Raw genomic sequence first — 16,255 nt, 5'->3', positions numbered from 1 at the left:
GGATCAAAGTGTTGTGAGGAGGGACTACCACTTTGCTGTGGTTGTATGACTCAACCACGCATGCCTGAACCGCGCATGCCTTAAAAACGTGGTCTGAATAACGACCACGTCTTTATCACGCATGCCTTTATCACACATGTCTTTACAATGAATTGTGTTTTAAAAGCATGTTTAACAGAGGAGAATTTGTGGTAAATTACCCCTCTGCTCTGTGCCCTAACACTCAATACCCCAGCCCTGCAATCCACCTGGCCCCAAACCTGTTTAAAACTACCCCGACCCCAGCCCCCCTGCCCTGAGCCCTAAAACTGTCCCCACTCCTGAAAACTGCAGCTTCCTCCCCCGCCCTGAGTCCTAAAATCCTGCCCTAGCCCTTTTTAATACTCCGTCCTCCATACCTGAGTTCTAAAAACCCTCCTCCCTGCCCAAGAAACTAACCTGACCTTCCCTCGCCCCGAGCCCTAAAACCGCCCAACTCCTAAAAACGACCCTCAAACCCAGCCTCTAAAATCCTGCTCCCTGCCCAAAAAACTAACCTGCCCTCCCCCTCTCAAAACGAATTAACCCGTATCCACCCACCCCACCCCTAAAACTAACTCCCCAAAACCCAGCCCCTAAAAACCTGCTCTCTGCCCATAAAACGAACCCAACCTCACCCTGTCAAAAAAAGTAACCCAACCTCTCCTCCTGTCCGTAGCCGTAAAACCACCCCACCCCTAAAAACTACCCCCCCAAACTCGGCCTTAGCCCTTTAAAAAAAAGCTACCTGTCTAAAAAAGTAGCCTGACCTCCCTCCCGCCCTTAGACCTAAAACCGCACTACCCCTGAAAACTACCCCCAAAACCGGCGCAGCCCCTAAAAACCTGCACCCTGCCCAAAAACATAACTTGATCTCACCCTGTCAAAGAAAGTAACCCAACCTCCCTCCACCCTTGGCCCTAAAACCACCCTCACCCCTAAAAATTATCACCTCCCCAAACCCGGCCCCTTAAAAATCTGCCCAAAAAAGTAACCTGACCTCCCCACATCAAAAAACTAACCTGACCTCCCCCCTTCCTGAGCCCTAATACCGGCCTTCTCCCCTAAAAACTAGACTCCTACACCCGGCCCCAGCCCCACTTACCTGTCCTGTTGCTTCCTCTTCCTGCTCCTGACAGCTTGACCACACTCTCTGCCTTAACCATGCAGTTGTGTTGTTAGGACGACACATGCGTGGATAAGGCAGATACCACACCAATGCGTGGTTCAGGCAAGCGTGGTTTAGCTTGCGGGGAAATGGCACGCATGGCTCAGCCTGCGTAGTTAAGGCTGTTTCCCCTTTGCTGTTTGCTCTGCTGTGTTGACCTGCTGCCTGCTACTTCTTGCCTGGGAGTGAGAGCACTGGATCTAACTCTCTACATCCTGCAATCTAAAGTTTTTCCAAGGGCCTGACTGAGCTTGCCTCCTGTTATTGAAGTCTCAAAGACATCAAAGACCACCTGCATCTTGCTACTAGCACCTGAACTCCTCTGCTGAAAGTTCTGCTCTGCCAAATGGTGCCAAATCCATTCCTGGGTCATTGGAGGTGAGTGTGTGGCTGCAAAAGAATAACTGACACAAAATCACTGGTGCATCACCTGGAACCGAGCATCCCACTGCTGAAACATTGCTTTGCCACTGATAGCACCCGAGCCGTGAACACCGCTCACCGACCCCCATCTTACAACGCAGCCCCGGCTTGGCCGATGCAGTACCAATGCATTGGAACCTGTACTTTTTGCTTCTGGACTTTGACGCACCACCATCGTTGCCCGATCAGGAAATGCTGCATCACCTGCAAGCGCATTGCATCCCTTCCTTGGATCAACGCATTGTCAATGAGCCTCTACGCAACCAAGGTACTGGCCTGCACTCCATAACGGTCGGACTGAACTTTTGGATTTGCCTTGGTCCAGCGCGACCAAATAGCCCAGGGTGAGAGCTATTGTCTGCTAAGTCCTACATTTTGATTTAATCTTTCAAAATTCATAATTTGGCTTGTGTATGTTGTATTTTGTAATTTTGGTCTTGTTTGACTTAGATTAATATTAGATATTTTACTAAACTGGTGTGGAGTCCTTTTGTGGTATTTTTACTGTGTTACGGTGCGTGTGCACAAATACTTTACACATTGCCTTTTTAGTTTAGCATGTCTGCTCTGTGCCAATCTACCAGAGAGTGAGCATAGGTAAACTTTTAGGGTGTATCTTACTTGCCCTGACGAGGAATGTGATCCCTACTTGGACAGTGTACAAATCTCTGCCAACAAGAGACCCTGATAACAGTAGTTTAACATTTTGGGATAGGTCTATCAAGGCTCTGCTGTGGTGCAAAGTCACAAAAAGTGGCACAACGCAGTGCAATGTTTTGATAAACTATTTACTTTTCAGCACAAATACTTATTTGCACTGCAAAGGGGTCCCCGCCAAGAAAAGGCTGCAGGAAACTGACCTTTTGATGAGCATGGTGGCACTGAACTCAGCGCCACCGTGGCTAACCACGACTCCGACTGCCGCCACACCATCGGGAACCTTACTCCTGGCAGAGGTGGCAGTCCTCTGGTGATCTGACTGACAGGGTCGTAATTTGTCAGTTGGACTTTCAGGAATGCGGTGGTCCGACTGCTACCGCACGTGTGGGACTCGCAGACTCGTAATGAGGCCCCAAAAGTTACAGGGAGTTAGGCTCACATCCTACATGCACCAAACCATAGAAATTCAGCAGTTATAGTTACAGTTATCTCATGTAACTATATCTCATGCCCTCGCCATGCACTGCTAATTACCCCACATATTACGACACTCAAAGCATCTTATGTGACATTATTGATAATATCTCAGCAACATTTGCTGTAAAATTATTGATGAGAAAGCTGTGCATGGGGGGCATGAGTTAGGGCAAGAGTTACTTGAGATAACTGTAACTATAACTGCTGAATTTCTATTTCCTACATATTTATTTTATTTGATGTTCGTACATATAGTTGGTCCTGGTCGTACATAGCAACATTGTTTATATCAGTGGCTGGGGCTCTGTCTATGCCATAGCTCAAACATAACATAAATAAACTGAGGTTACTCTAGACAATTGATACATAATGCAGAAAAAGGTGGTCATTCCAACCCTGGCGGTCCATGACCGCCGGGTTGGAGGACCGCGGGAGCACCGCCGACAGGCCGGCGGTGCTCCAATGGGCATTCCGACCGCGGCGGTAAAGCCGCGGTCGGACCGGCAACACTGGCGGTCACCCGTCAGTGTACCGCCGCCCATTGGAATCCTCCAAGGCGGCGCAGCTAGCTGCGCCGCCGAGGGGATTCCGACCCCCCCTACCGCCATCCAGTTCCCGGCGGTCCGCCCGCCGGGAACCGGATGGCGGTAGGGGGGGTCGCGGGGCCCCTGGGGGCCCCTGCAGTGCCCATGCCACTGGCATGGGCACTGCAGGGGCCCCCGTAAGAGGGCCCCTAAATGTATTTCACTGTCTGCTGCGCAGACAGTGAAATACGCGACGGGTGCAACTGCACCCGTCGCACAGCTTTCACTCCGCCGGCTCGATTCCGAGCCGGCTTCATCGTGGAAGCCTCTTTCCCGCTGGGCTGGCGGGCGGCCTGAAGGCGGCCGCCCGCTAGCCCAGCGGGAATGTCAGAATTACCGCCGCGGTCTTTCGACCGCGGAACGGTAACCTGACGGCGGGACTTTGACGGGCGGCCTCCGCCGCCCGCCAAGGTCAGAATGAGGGCCAAAGTGTTTTGCAAGAAAATATACTACTGTGATCAGACATGAAATTAATGAACTTATGTATTTCCCCATTTTAGGTCAGACATCTTCAGTCTTGTGTTGTTGTACGATTTGTTGTGCCCTGTTCCAATACTGTTTATATTCAGAGAACAACGCATTTGTTTTTTGTCAGTATTTAATGGTAATGCACATGTTTTCTTGATCTCTCGCCCTTTTCCCTGTCTGCTACATCCACTTTCCCATTCCAGTGCCCCTGCTCTCTCCCAGTTGCTCCCAACCCCCAGCTCAATCGTTGCTTGATCCACCCTCCTCTGCTGGGCCGGCTTTAATGCTTGCGGTGCCCTGTCAACCCATGACCACCTCCTCAGATTTCCTCAGTACCACCCAGAAAATGTGCCCCACATCTCTCCATATCACTCCTTTCACAAACATTTATTTGTTTTAAAAGGGCTTGTAAAGGCTGGCTTTACTAATCCACTCAGCTATTCCCATAAAATATAGTTCTGTTCTTTGCAGCAGGCATATTAACCCTCTACAGATTAACCCTCTATGCTACTTAAAGGTGCCACTAGACAAAACTCCCATCTCTCTCAGTAGCAGGAACATTAATCACAAGAGGTACGTTGATATTTTAATTGCTTCCTGAAGGCTGGACGCACAAGAAACTTTTCTTTTTGCCAATAGTGTTTACAATCAGCAACAAGAATTGATAAGCCCAATGTTTGGCTAATGCCTTTCAAAAGAGAGACTTATTGCCTGTTAGGAAGCTGTATGCTGTAAGGTAGATACTTCATCCTGCAATTCACAATGTTTGTGTCATCGAAATAAATTGGACTGTTATTTCACCTTTAATCATAATTATCCTGGCTAGATAATGAGTCCCAAAAGACCCTGAGAGAAGTAACTGTTCCAATTAACAATGGCTGTAACTTAAACAATTCACCTATACTTCTACACAGTAACAAGACAGTTAGATTGGGACATTAGACACTCTCTCAAAGCTACATTGTTCCAAAAAGGCCATGAGCCAAGTCAAATAACTGAAAATGATACAGTGGGAGTACATGGCCGGAAAGGAACTGCTAAAGAGTTAGGATGGGATAAGGGATACAGCAGTAAAAGAAAAAACACTTCCATGACATTAACTGTACAAGTATTGGTTCCCAGAGATTTTGCAGTCTCTGCACAGTGAGGGAGAGAACTATGAAAAATAACGCCATGTAAACAGCAATTAAACACTATCAAATTATCTAACAGACATAAGGACATAGGGGCATGCTTATGCTTAATTTGCGACAAATTTGTGTATTTTTTTTTGCGCAAATTCAGCGCAAAACTAATTCCATATGTATATTTTGACATTAGAACCGTTTAACGTCAAAATATAGGAGTTTGCACCATTATTTAGATGCATGAACCTACCTTGAGTCAATGAGATGCCATCTAAAAATAGTGTTAACCCCATTGCCCCATATGTATCCCCCCGTGCTAAAATGATGCACGGGTGGGAGGAGGAGCTAAATAAGGGTGCAAAGCTTGCTTTGCACCATTATTGAATGCCTGGATCAGACCAGGTGTTAGTGGACCTGTGGACCTATTTTCATGGTTGAACACCATGAGATGGATCCACAGGTGCCCTCCTCAAGCCCCAGGAACACCCCCACCCACACCAGAGGGACACCAGAGGATGGGGAACCCCATCCCATAGTAAGTAGGGTAAGTATAGATAAGTATTTTTATTTTTAAATTAAAGTGCCATTGGGGGCCACCTAGGGGGCTCCTACATCGCACAGGGTGCAATGGCTATGCTCAGGGGACACTGGTCCCCTGTCATGGCCATTGGGGTGGTGGGCATGACTACTGTCTTTCCTAAGACAGGTGTCACGTGGTATGGATGGTTTTGCATCAGAAAATGATGCTAGGCTGGTTAGAGGCATTTTTTTTGCCTCTAACCAGCCTAACGTCATTTTTGGTGCAAAACCCCCTCCTCCCATAATGCTACCCCCACCCGGCTACTGGCATTTTTGTTTATGCTAGCCTACCCTTTGTGCTGGCTTGCAGCATTCCATAAATTTGGCGCCCAGCTGATGCTCTGGAATGACGCAAGCCTGCGCTATACATTTTGATGCAAAACAGTGGTGGGGTGACTATGTAGATTTTTATGGGCAGAGGCGTGGTTTAGTGCCTATTTGACGAATATGGGGAGAAATCTAAGTTTCAGATAAACAGCTGCTCACTTTCCATAAGTGACAGGTACACACTGAAAAAACACTCACGTTTTTATTGATGGGTGATGCTTGCAGGGGCGGCTCCTCCAGTAGGGAGGAGGAGCGTTGTCCCCCTGCCAGCAGCAGAAGCTGCAAAACTTTCACAACGAAGGGATAATAAACTAGGTTTATTATTTCTTCGTGGTGAAAGGGGTGGGGCCATGGAGGCGACGGGCAGTGAGGGGGGTGCACAAAGCACTCCCCTCAGAGCGCATGTGTGTTTGGCCGACTGTCTCAGCCCGGCCAAACACACATGCGCACAGGGGTCTCCCAGGCAATCCTGACACTTCTCTGAGCAGTCAAGATTGGCCGCAGGGCAAGCTAGGAGGCCGTGCCTCCCTGCAGCAATGATGAGGGAGGGAGAAGCGGCGCGGCAACGGAGGAGATACGTTTTATTTTGTATTTTCTTTTAATTAAATGTTACACCCAGCCCCCCCATGCAAGCCCACTGCACCTGCCCCTCCCCTTTACAGGTCAGTGAGCTGTGACTGGATGCTTGGACTGTTTTTAAAAAGCTGGGCTAAGGCACTGGGCTACATTTTGAAGCAATTGTTACAAGGAGGAAGTATCGTATTTTTACCCCCTCAGTCGGCAAGGCATGTCTCTGTGTGCCGTTGTCAGTGAGCAGAGTAATAATAATGCACTATATTTTGCAAAGATTCAATGTGCACCGCAGAATGTACAAAACTACCTAAAATTCATAAATCAGTTCATGGGCGAGGGACCTATCACTTCCAGCACAGCAGAGGGAGGAACGACTTATGTTCCACTGGGTAGTTCTCTCTAGGAAATAGAAGAGCTCATCGGGTAGTTTAGTCAGCCCTCTATCAGGTTCTTATCTTGGTCTGTCAATCACTTCAACTATTTGTCTAATAGCTGTCTGTGTGCTTTCACTTTAGAAGCTCTTTGGTGCGAAAACGAAGGCAACTGCAATCAGGTTTCACGGCAAGTGGAAGGTAAGGAACGCACACGTGGACACCTCCCACCTCACTGGGTAGAGAGGAAGTATTTTTGCGAATCGAAACTGACAGCGGCCATACAAAAAGAACCTCAGGGGGTTGTGTCTACTGGCAGATCTGACTCCCACCATAAAGTAGCGCAGAGGATTAATATGCCTGCTGCAAAGAAAGACTACTAGCATTTTACATAACTGTAATTTGTGTGGATAGCTCTGTGGAATGCTGATTTTGTCACAGAGATCCCTTTATTACCTGTAGTTTATCCGCACCTAGCACTGAGATTTTGGTGGAGGGTGCTGATTATTTAGAAATAATAGTTTAAAAGCACCTGCTGCATAGTTCGAGTTCCTTGTTGTTCAAATGGTGTAATTTCTCTTATTTGTCTGTTTACATGGACTTTATAGCATGATTTAGGTCGTGAGAAATTGTCACTCATAGTCATTGAAATGTCACTCATAATTACACTGAAAATATGAAAATGTCACACATAGCAATCTGAAACCTTGGCAGCTATGGGAAAGGGTGAGCTGGATGGAAAGTGGACTCCCACATGTAATTTGATTAAAGTGTGTTAGAAGTTTTCTTTCAATTAGATATTTTTCTTGATGACGTTGGTCAAGATTTGCTTTTAAAAATCAGAAGTGCCATGGTCTTCTCTGCTTTGCACATTTAAATCATCTTTGGCTAGACAAAGTTATATTATGTTAACTAATCTCGATAGAGCACACGTTCACCAAAGGTTTCTTGGTGCTAAGTAGTAGACTGAGTGGGTGCTGTGGTGATACGTTAGTAGGAAATTAACATATGTCAACAACAATGCCACGTTTGTCTAAACACACGTTTTCAGGTTTTTCCTGAGCAGCCTGAATTTAATGGTAAAAGTGGTCAGGAGGGAGTTCTTATTGGTACCTCGCTGCGGCCCTGCATATTGTATTTGGACTGTGGCATTTAAAGCCGTCGCAGTTTAGTTCATCTCTTAGGGTTCTTCGAGGAAAGCCTCTTTCAGTCTGGTATTCAGGCTTAACTGTCTGTTTTGTTTGGCCACTTCTTTGTCATCTGTGTGGCTTGCAGAATAGTGTATTTACATGTGTATAAAACAATACTACACGTGTTTTGGATTCATTTTGTATTTACATGTGTATAAAACAATACTACCACAGAACAATTAATACACCGTAGTTGGTAGGATGGCTGTGTTGGTAAAGATAATTAGTGGTGAATATAACAATATAAAAACAGTATATTGCGCTTAAAAACTGCAGATTTCTGTTTAGAAATGAAGTCCAGTTTGCAGACATTCAGAGTGAAGATTCTGAGATAGATTAGAGCCCTAGTAGGTCAGGCATCAAAGTGCTTGTGGCTCTAGAGGTGTTATATTTTTGCTTAGAGCTCTATTACCAGCAAGGGCATCCTGGCGATGAACAGGTGTGTGTGTGTGCCTAGTACTACCTATGGTAGGTTGGTTAATTAAAAAGCCAGATCTTCAGCTTCTTGCGGAATTCAAGAAGAGAGAAGGAGGCTTTGATGTGGAGTGGGAGGAAGTTCTGCAATTTAAGGGCAATGTACGAGAGCCCTTGGCCTCCTGATCAAGTTCTGTGTATGCATGGGATGTGTGTGAGTAGGAGTCCTGCAGAGCGGAGTTGTCTGGGTGGTTGGTGAAATGAGATGTGACTTTTCAGGAAGGTAGGTGGGTTTTGAGAGCTGGATGAAATGTAAATATTCAACACCTATTTTTCCAAAGAGGAGTTTTTAAAAGAATGGTGTTAAAAGTTCACGGGAGCTGAACTTAGTCTGTACACGTAGTCTCTTAGATATGAAAAGCTGGTGTAGGTTTGCAAAGTGCAATAGGAATGCAGGTCTAATCGGGGGAGGTAGGAACTTCTGGGTAAACAGGGTGTGGAGGGACATGTGATCAGTGAATAAGTGCGAGTATTGTTGTACTGTTTTGGAGGATGAGCCTAGTACTTGAGGCTCAGCTCAGGGGTGATGGCTCAGTCAGCAAATAGGCAAGATGACTGGAGCTCAAGTGGCATCTATGAAAGATATCACCTGAGTAGTAAATCTAATACATGGGGGTTGCAAAAGAAGATGAGCTTGATCATGGGTGACAGATGGCTTTGGTTGGATAGAATGGTGGAGGCTGTAGAGACAGGGTGAAAGAAGGCTGACTGGGGTGGTAAGTGGAATGGTAGTGCGGGTGCTGATTAAACGAAGATAGGGAACACTGGGTGTGTGGTCATGGGGGTTATCGGGACTTGCATATATGTATGTGAAGTCAAAATCTTGACCCAAGCTAAAAAGCACCTGAGCAGTGGAATCGATGGGGTTTTTACAATACCAAGTGCAGATCAAGGAGGATAGACGAAAAGGAAATGGGTGCAACTCTAAAGCAGAAGTTTACCATAGGGAGTATGTAGGATTAAAGATTACAAAGGGGTTGGGACAAACATACCATGGCCCTTGTGGGGGATAGGTGGAGATAGCTTTTCAGCTTCTTCTGTAGCGTGGGAAGTGATGGAGTTGTTGCCTCTTGTCTAGGATGGCTTTCCAGATCCTAGCAACATAACAGAAGATTTTCTTCTGTCTAGTCTTCTTCTTGTATTGCCACAGGAGGTTTCACTTTTAGTTGCTAAGTACACTTGGGTATCAGAGCTGACTGCTCTGTAGATGGTGTGAAAGGTCTTGCAAATTAGCATTCAGACTTTATGGCGTTCTCTGAGAATCAGTGTGATACTTTTGATAAAGCATTTCTCGGTTAGGCTTTGAACAAGATCAATGAGACTTTTCACCCAGCATGAAGGGGTGGAAAAACAAGGGAATCAATACTTCAAACAATAATTAAGAAGGATAGTATGAACTTTAAGGCCACACAAGGAAAGCTCCAGTGTGAAATAGAGTTAAGGGTTTTATTACAGATTCAGGCTCAGATTCATGTAAATGATTCTCAAAACAAAACTATAAATATACAGGATGATCATGTGTTGACCAAAGCGACAGAAAAGATTCAAGCAAACTAACATCAAAGGGACTAAACACGCGGCAATGGTCATGCAAAACATCAAAAGGATAATCTTATGGGTAGAAAACAAGCGCTGTTCAGTTCTCTTAAACATGAAGGCAATTTAAGAGTCATATACGTTCAGCTAGCTAGGGCAAGGAAAATCCCTACAGATTAGCAAGTCACAAGTTAAAATGTGCTGCACTAAAACGCACAAGGACAAAAAGTAAAAAGGAAAAGGACAAAAAGAATATGGAAAAATTATATCTGGGGCAAAAGGTGACCAACCAGAGTTGGCAAAAAGTGGGTAAAGAGGGAAGGCTTCAGCATTTCAGAAGCCCATTCAGGAATCTCCTTCTCGGGTCACTGAAAAAGTCTACGTCTCAGCAAAGCATTGAAGGGTAGGGTAGAGGCGTTTGTACTTCTCAGAGTCCAAAGGGATCCAGAAAGAAGAGTGGAATGAAAAAGAGTAAGGAGCAGAATGCTGCTAATTGATCTGCAGAACGGGGGTATTAAAGCCCAAAGCGACTGATGATTCATCCATCACCTGCATGCCGTCAATCAGAAGATTCAACTGTCCAATCAAAGTTCATTGCATGACGTGGAACTGCAACCTTGAAGACAAAGTCCCAAGTCCATCATGAGAAAGGCATCCATCTTAGCTCAGCCGTACAGGTTGAATCAAATGTATACAGTCGATTTCAATAGTTCCTCAAATGCAGGGATTGTAACATATAGATGATTACTCTGATCTCAAAATAGCAATATCATTTCTGCTATATCACTTGTATATGTGTGAAGATTTGTGATGATGGGCCACTGAATGAAGAATTTTCTTCAATGCAATCAGGAGGATCTTAAAGATGCCATCCAGGAGAGAATTGCCTTCATTACATGAGGGACTACCAGATCCTGGATGGCCATTCTGAAGTCTGATTTCAATGAAGTGTTTCACACCAGACAGTAGGTCCGTATTAGCATTTCTAGCATAATTAGCAATGTCAGATGTTCCTCTGTTCTCCTTTCTAAATGTTTATTACTCATATGTAGGAAATAACAAAAAGGTTTTAATACTGTTGTTCTGGGACTCTGAAAATGTCTCTTCAAAGCAGTTTGTAGTGCTACTTGGATAAAGTCACAGCAACTACAGCAAGCATGGTGGAGAAAACAAGACAATGCACAATAGTCCCCTGACATTTGTGGCAGCCTTTAGTAAGGTAGAGACTGGAGGGAAAGCATGTCTCAGGTGGGCTGCTCATCATCCATCCAAATCCAAGAGTGTGGAACCTGCCATTATCCTTCCATTTCCAACATAGCAGTAGACCCCTGCAAGCACAATTTTGTCAAAATGGGAATACTAGTGGTGCATCAATGCTACACTTAGTACTACTGAAGGTAGTAAGATTGCACTGTATGCCAGGGACACACACACACAACTTTCATATCTGGAAGACTTTGAGCCTGATTTAGAGTTTAGCGGATGGGTTACTCCATCCGCCAAACGTGGCAGAAATCCAGTTCACCACATAACATGTGAATTACATCTGTTTGTAATAGAGTAACCCATCTGCCAAACTCTGAATGAGGCCCTTTGGGCCTCTGTAAAAGACCCAACATTACAAATTCACCACTGATTTCTGACTGTTAGACCCATTCCGTAGGGCTTACAGGTGATCAACCTGCGATTACCTAGCAATACTTGGACCCACTCTTTGCTCTCAGTTATACAGGCTGCAGCCATTTTGTAATATTAAACCATAATTGCATTGTAGGAATCATCAGTAGTGAGGAGTGTGGGTATTCCTGTGGGTGGGCTCGAAGGGTGTTCTGCCTTGTAGTAAAGAAAGACTAATGCATGAAAAAATTTTAAATTGAAATTCTTTATTGACAATTATAAAGTTAAAAATGAGTCAATGTATGCCTAAATGAATGTTTTGGAATTGCTTTAAGAACAAGATCAAGCTAGGTCAACCATTATATGTATTAATGAAACTCATTGAAAAACTCTACTGACAATCACAAAGTTAACAGTGAATCATTATAAGTCACAATGAAGGTTTTTATAAGATGGTACAAATGACATTTTTAATGGCGTTGCATTGGGTTTTGAGTTATGATATACAAAGCCAGCAGACCTGCCTTATGATAACTACACCACATAGTATTTCGTCTACTATATGTGGGCGGTATTGTGGTTATAGGGTTCAGGGCTTGTTAGGAGGATGTCACCATAGATGTTTCCACATGTCTTCATGTATATATTTGTAAATTAATGTATAGTATTGGCTAGTGTGTGCTTGATAAATCACTTTTTTTTAGGAGTACCAGCACTGATTGGATATGATTTCTTAGGCCTTGTTCATCGCATGCCTGAAAAATGGGGTAGTAGTCCACACCACTTATCTTGAGTAGGCTGTGGACTGCTCAGCATCACTACTCTGAGAGAGTCAAGTGCTACAATGGGGTACTTAGGCCCATATTTATACTTTTTAGCGCCGCATTTGCGCCGCTTTTTGACGCAAAAGTAGCGCAAACTTCCAAAATAAATTGTATTTTGGAAGCTTGCGCCGCTTTTGCATTAAAAAATTACGCAAATGCGGCGCAAAAAAGTATAAAAATGGGCCTTAGTTCCCAGTAGACAGAGGCTGTGGACGTATTATACAACTAACAGCCCAGTTCCTTACACCTGGTGTGACTTTACAACCTCCATTAGTGTACACCCCCAGTAATGACAAACTGGATTGCATTCTCAGTAAAAATAAATTAACACATTTTACACTTCTTCATGCAATTCTGTGATAAGTGTTTAATAAAAGTGATCACTAGCTTTTATAAATTCTAACTCCACCTTAGCTAAATACTGCACAATAATTCTTGATTTCCAGGACAGATGTACAAAACATTTTCACGGTCACCATCACTTCAAGTTGATGTTTATTCCTGTAAAAATGCTTTGTTTAAACTACTAATTCCATTTTAGGTATCAGTAAACTTTTACTGACTCTTAAAAACTGGATTTGCAGACCCATTCTTATTCAGTTTTCAGAAGGAGAGTGTTGTAGATGCCTCTTTCGAATACTGATTAAGTATGCATTGTATACATGTTTTGCAACAGAAATTTTGACAATTGGCTGACTACCAAGTTGGAGTAGTAACCCATTTGTCAAAGGGGAGGGGTCCATAGGAAAGTCATTATTATCTGGGGTGGAAAAGTGTCCACCTCAAAGGATAAGGCCATCATCCGCTAGATGTCAAAATTATTTTTTTTAAAAATAACCTGTGCAAAATCCCTCATGACACTGAGGAGTCAGGCTTAAATCAGAGGTAATGTCTAAGTATTTAAACAGTGAAGACATTGCAGAGAAATTACAAAAATCCAATAAAGGGAAGTAGAGGTATAGGGCCAGATGTATCAAACATTTTTGCGATCGCAAACAGCCCAACCGGTCGTTTGCAACTGCAAAAATGCATTTTGGTATGTAACAAGTCCAATTTGTGATTCGGTCACTTCTTACCGAATCGCGAATTGGATTTGCGACTACATACTGATGCTGTATTAGGAAGGGGCCTGTCAAGAGAGTCCCTTCCTAATACTGAATCGCAGAGGTATGTATGAATGTTTTGTGACAGTGAATGCGGTCGCAGTTACCACCAATTTCAAATTGGTGGTAACCCATTCGCAAAGAGGAAGGGGTCCCCACGGAACCCCTTTCTCTTTGTGAATGCATGCGAAAACCACGGACCACTGCCTACTCTTAAAAAATTAAAACAAAACTTTTAATTTTTCATTTTTAAACGCATCCCGTTTTCCTTTTAATTGAAAAGCAATCACAGACATGGTGGTCTGCTGAGCCCAGCAGGCCACAATCCTTGTGATTGCAGCCATTCTCAATGGCACGCAAATTGTGACCTACCTCATGAATATTAATGAGGTAGGTCCATTTGCGAGCCCTTGCAAATCGCAGTATGAAACTCCTGGAGTTTCATACATTCTAATAGTGATTACTTAATAGCAATTCACTAAAAATCGCAATTGGGTAATCACCATTGTGAAGAATTATACATCTGGCCCATGGATTATTTTACATTTAAGTGAAAATAGCGCCAAAATTCACAACTCACAAACAGTAATCCAGAGAAGGAGTAGACTGGGACCTAGGTGTGATTTGAGGTTAACAAGTTTGGGTCCAAGTGAACTGGTCCCAGTGAAAGTGAAAAACTCAGAAGGGACTTTGTCACTTTCGTAAAGAAAAACATTGACATTTCTTCTAAGTCCCAAAGAAGAAAGTGACTTTGTCACTTTCTGAGTATTACATTCCTCCCTGAATAGTATGCTGCTGATATTGTAGCCACCACAGTTGAACTGTAGGCCTAATACCTGCAGAAGGTTGGTCCAGCTGGAGCGTTGGAGATTTCTTGCTGATTCTTTTGCAAAAATTCGACTTATTTGTTTTCTTAGGAGGTGCTGGGAGGTTTGACAGGGTCAAATCATTCAGTCAGGGGCTGTGAAACTGCTGGCAGATACTTTTTCCCCATGGCACATGCAGGAGCTCTGAAAGAAAAGTTTCAAAAGTTTCCAAACTTTTTTCTGATGCTCAAATAACCACAGGAGTACACTGCTACCACCCACATGACCTCAGGGGAGGGCACTTAGAGACTCTCAGGATGTCAGAGGCCAAGAGCAACGTCCAATCCATGTTCAGTTGCTATATGTGAGCTAGGCATTTCCAGGAAAAGGCCTCTTGCAGTTTCCTGTATCTGTGTAACCATAAAGGATTTCAGTCAACTGACCCTTGGATTGCACTTCTTTGTTCTCAGTACAGCTAAGGATAAGAGAACAATAAAGAAGAGAGAGGAAAGGGAAAGAGAACAAGTGGGTGAAAGAATTGAAAGTAAGGCAGGAAGAGGTGACAGATTGGGAGACGAATACAAGGGTGAGCCAGAAATAAAAGGGAGTAAGGATGAGTAAGACAGGGAAGAGAAAGGAATAGAAATAAGGAGAGACTGAGGAAGGGGGCAGAATGAAGAACATTAAATGGATAACGGAGAGGAGAGGAGAGGAGAGGAGAGCAGGGTGGAGATAGGGAGGGGAGAAGAATAGCTGGGTAGAATGGGGAATTTAGAGACCAAAACATGATATTGGTGTAGCAGGTGCAGTTTCACTGGTGTGATGGGTGTGCTCCACCCCATTTATAGTAGTATTTAATACTGGCTGGAGCGGGGGGTAGTTTTATTGCTTGCACTAGGGACCATGACACACAAACTACACCATAGATTCCCTAATGTCAGCAGTGGTAGCGTACAACGTCATCCAATCAAAAAACATCTGTTAAAAAAAAGTACAATCTCTCCATGGGGAGGACAGACACAATAACAGGGAGAAATGTCATCTAATCAAGAGATAGAGAAAGAAAGCCAACCAAATGAGGTCTTTGATGGCCAGGAGGGACTGCAAATCAATTTTAATTTTCTTTCTTTCTTTCCTTCTTTCTATCTTTCTTTCTTTCTTTCTTTTTCTTTCTTTTCTTCTTTCATCTTTCTCTCCTTCTTTATCTTCTTCTCTGTATTCCTTTCTCTCTTTTTCTTTTCATTCTTTTCTTTTTTCTTTCTTTCCTTCCTCTCCTTTTTAGTTTCCTTCTTCCTATCATTCTTTCTTTACTGTTTCTTTCCTTACCTTTTTCTTTCTTCCCTTCCTTCTTTCCTTTCAGTCCTTCTTTCTTGCCTTCCTTCTTTCTTGCTTGTTTTCTTTCCTTTCCCTTTCATCTTTTCCTCCTTCTTTCTTTTCTCCCTTATCATATTCTTTCTTACTTTCATTCTTTCTTTCATTCTTTATTTTTGTCCTTCTTTTTCTTTCCTTCCTTCCTTCTTTCTGTCCCTCATTCTTTATTTTCTTCTTTCCTTCTTTCTTCTTTATTTTTTTCATTCTTTCCCTCTTTCCTCCTGTATTTCCTACTTACTCAAAAATGTCAGGCTGGCAGTCAATGCAAAACAAATGGCTTTTTAGGTCTGTGTTAGCCAAGACCTTGTGAATTCACTAAACGTATGTTTATGACATAGTTACTTACCTAAATGGGTCTTAAGCCAAACTTCCACCATTTGCTTGGGATTATGTCATTCACATTCTTCTCCAACTCAAACAAGCACCAAGGGACAGTGTGTCAGCCCACATCAGCCATTGGCTGACTTCACTATGAGTTATGCAATGCTTCCTTTTTACAAAAAGAGCGTATGCACGAACAAAGTAGTTCCTTTGAGTGTCAGGGTTTACTATGGTACAG

Source organism: Pleurodeles waltl, chromosome 1_2 (genome assembly GCF_031143425.1).
Source record: "Pleurodeles waltl isolate 20211129_DDA chromosome 1_2, aPleWal1.hap1.20221129, whole genome shotgun sequence".
NCBI lineage: Eukaryota > Metazoa > Chordata > Amphibia > Caudata > Salamandridae > Pleurodeles > Pleurodeles waltl.
This window is presented reverse-complemented; position numbering follows the sequence as displayed.